Below are 4018 nucleotides of genomic sequence, written 5' to 3'. Positions count from 1 at the left end.
TTATGCACTAATGAAGAACAAAGTGTAAATATGTTCTAACAATCTAAAATACAAGATATTTAAGATGAAAGAAATATATGAAGAAGAAAAATCCATAGACTTTGTTGCATTACAAGGGAAATCAACATACAACATAAATATTACCTAGTTACAAGTTGCTTCATCATGATCTTAATAATCTTATGAAAAAGATTAGAAGCACATAATTAGAGTAGAAATTACAAAATAAATGACATACATACTTGCAAAATGCTCTTGAAAAACCCAAATGGAAGAGAGAATGGTAGAGAGAAAATGGGAGCAAAAGATGGTAACCAAAACATTAAGCACCCTAAAATGGTCTTCAAATCCCTTATTTATAGCCAAAATGAGATTATTAAAATAATCAATTTAAATTAAGTAAATTGATTAAATTAATAATAATATGGTAAATAGGGGTAAATTATAGGAGTGATGATGATTTTTGGTGAAAAATGTGTAGAAAAGTAGGTAAAAATGTGGCATTTTTGTCATAGGGGACAAAATGAAAAATGGTGGGCTCAAGAGGTGGCTGAAGGTGTTGGTGGCAGGTGAATTCGGCTGGCTTTGGGGCTGGGCCGAATGGGCTGAAGTGGTGCAAGGCAGCTTGGTGAAGGAAATGGGCCTCATGCATGCATGGGGAGGAAGGCCCACGTTTGGGCTTGGAAGAGCTTGTCACTGGAGATGGCTGAAGAAGTTGGAATGATGCTAAGTGATGGGCATATATGTGATTGGCATATGTGAGGGAAATGCTTCAGCCACGTTGGGGAGAAGGAAGCTCATGTGAGATGCTTGGTGAAGCTTGGCATTGAGCCTTGTGCTTATGGGCCCAAATTGCTTGGGAAAATACCAATTTCCTTTGCTATTCTTCACAAAAATGCCATCTTTTTTCATCATTTTCATTGCTTTTCAAGAGCCTAAATTCCCTACAAAATAAATATAAAATAAATCATAATACAATATTTTCAATTATAAAATAAATCAATTTAATTTTTTGAAAATATTAATTATAACTTAATTATATTTAACACTTAAGCTCAATAATATAACATTTTTTTACCACAAATTAAACTACAATAATTTAAATAATTAAACTACAATATATTACAACAAATTAACTATAAAAACACACAAAAATATAAAAAATCAAAATAAACCTAATAAATTCAAAATTACTTAAAAACTTAATAAATCAATTAAAAACTCAAGAATTAAGCAACAATTAGCACATAAAAAGTGGTAAAATAACTCTATTTTGTAGAGTTATCAATAGCCAATGCGATCTTGAGTTTTTTTTGCTAATGGTCGTCTGCCTAATGCGCTGAACAGCGTCATAATTTCCCTTATTCCTAAGGTTGATTCTCCCTCCAAAGGTGCTGATTACAGACCAATTGCTTGTTGCAACACGTTGTATAAGTGTATCTCGAAAATGTTATGTGTGAGATTGGCCAATGTTCTTCCTTTGATTGTTCATCAAAATCAAGGTGCGTTTATACAGAATAGATCTTTAGCGCATAATATTTTCATTCTCTAAGATATTCTTAAGGATTATTCTAGGAGAAATATTTCATCTCTGTGTATGTTAAAGATAGATCTTAGCAAGGCTTATGATTCTATTGATTGGTATTTTTTCGAGGACCTTATGAAAGCGTATTGTTTTCCTAATCGTTTTATTCATTGGATTATGGTTTGTTTGAAGGGAGCTTCCTATTCTTTGTTATTGAATGGTCGATTGCATGGGGGTTTCTGTGGGAAGAAAGGTTTACGTCAGGGAGATCCTATTTCTCCTCTGCTATTTGTTTTGGTCATGGAGTATCTTACTAGATTGCTTATTCAGGCTTCACAACACAAGGAATTCAGATTTCATCCATTATGTAAACGGTTGTACCTTGTCAATTTATGTTTTGTGGATGATCTAATCCTGTTTTTTAAAGGGTCTCTCAGGTCTGTTCAAATTCTTCAGGAGGGGTTTTCTAAATTCAGCCAGGATTCAGGTCTTATTGCAAACTTATCTAAATCCCAAATTTACTTTGGTGGAGTTCCTACGGATGAGAAGAAGATCATCTTGGATTGTGTTAACATTGAGGAGGGATCCTTTCCCTTAAAATATCTGGGGTTGCCTCTTCGGCCTACTAAATGGAAAGCGGGGGACTGTGGTTTGATCCTTAAAAAGATTCAAAGTCGTTTTCATTCTTGGTCTAGCAGACATCTTTCATTTGCTGGGAGATCTCAATTGATTCATTCAGTTTTTTTGGGTATTAGATCGTATTGGATGAGTATTTTTTTGCTTCCTCAATGAGTTATTCATGATATTGATAGGTTGTGTAGAAACTTTTTATGGGGAGCCAATGGTAATCGGAGAAAATTGCATATTTCTTCCTAGGATCAGGTTTGTTTACCCAAGCACTTGGGGGGTATTGGCTTCAAAGAAGGGGCTAAATGGAATACAACTCTGCTGGCCAAGTACATTTGGGTTGTTTCATCTAAACAAGATTCGTTATGGGTCAAATGGACAGCTGCTGTTTATCTCAAAGGGCATGATTTATGGCAGTATCGTCCTCAAGCAGATGTGAGCTGGTATTGGAGGAAGCTAATTAAGCTGAGAGATGTTTTTTCTTATGATGCTTTGGTGGATTCGGTTACCAAAGGCAAGCTGAACATTTCTAGATTGTACAATCACTTGATGCAAAAGGATGAGGCTAGTTTTGCTAAGGTTGTTTGGTGTAATCTATCTGTTCCGAAGCATAGATTCATATTATGGCAGTCGGTCTTAGGTCATCTGCTTACGAGTAGGGGTGTGCACGATGTGGTTTGGGCGGTTTGAACACTTTTTAATACACCACGCCACAAGTGCGGTGTAGTAGCTAGAACACACCGTGCGGTGTGATTTCGTTGCACCAAACCGACCAAACCAAACCATTTTTTGCGGTGTGGTTTGGGTGGTTTTCCACAGTGTAAGTGTGTTAAAAAATATGTGTGAGATAGAGAGGTGATGGGGAGGAGGCGCAAATGAGATGAGAGAGGAAGGAGTTGTTATCATGTATGATGTGTTAGAGAATAAGGTTATACCATAATTTAAGTGGACTCCTAATTTAAGTGGGCTACTAGTTTTAGATTGGGTTACTAAAAAATAGTATATATGTAAAGTTTAATTTCTTTTAACATATTTATAAGTATACGGTGCGGTGTGGTGCAAACCAAAATTTCACACCACCAAACCGTGCCCCGCACCGCACCACACGGTTTAGTTAAGATGCAAACCATACTAAACCATTCCACTTTTGACACCGCGGTTTGCGGTGTAGTATGGTGCGGTGCGGTCGGTCACCGCGGTTTGCTGGTTTAGATGCTCACCCCTACTTATGAGGGATAATTTGGTTCATTGCCAAGTTCAAGTGGAGTCTATTACGTGCTCTGTTTGTGACTTAGAAGCTGAATCTCATGCCCATTTATTTTTTTATTGTTCCTTCTCGCAACAGGTGCTGAAGCAAATTAGGAAGTGGTTAGGTTCTGCTATATGGTCGTCTACTTATTCATATTGGCTTCTTTGGAGGTTGGGAGGCCTAGAGGGATTCATCAAAGAATAGATGTTGTTGTTCTTGCTGCTGTAGTCTATATATTTGGATCAATAGGAACTCTTGTATTTTTTGCCATTGTTCTATGTCTGTTTTGAAAATTGATGCATTGATTATTATGTGTTTAAAAGCTAGAATGTTAAGCTTTGTTAGTCAAAAGCTTAAAGCCTCTGAGTTGCGGCTGGTGGAGTTCATTCAGCAGCTGTAGGCTGTGGGTGGTTCTTGTCATTTGAATTGTTGATTGTAATCTTGTTTTGTTCAATATATCTCTTTTTTGATAAAAAAAAACAATAAGGATGAAGATCAAGAAACATCAAGTACTCAGAGCAATTAATAACTTATAGTAATTAAGTAGATAACACAAGGGACTATAAGATCCATGAATAAGGGGGAAAACAATGAGAGACATGGAGAAAATTTACGAA

This window comes from Humulus lupulus, chromosome 1, assembly GCF_963169125.1.
Source record: "Humulus lupulus chromosome 1, drHumLupu1.1, whole genome shotgun sequence".
Lineage (NCBI taxonomy): Eukaryota > Viridiplantae > Streptophyta > Magnoliopsida > Rosales > Cannabaceae > Humulus > Humulus lupulus.
This window is presented reverse-complemented; position numbering follows the sequence as displayed.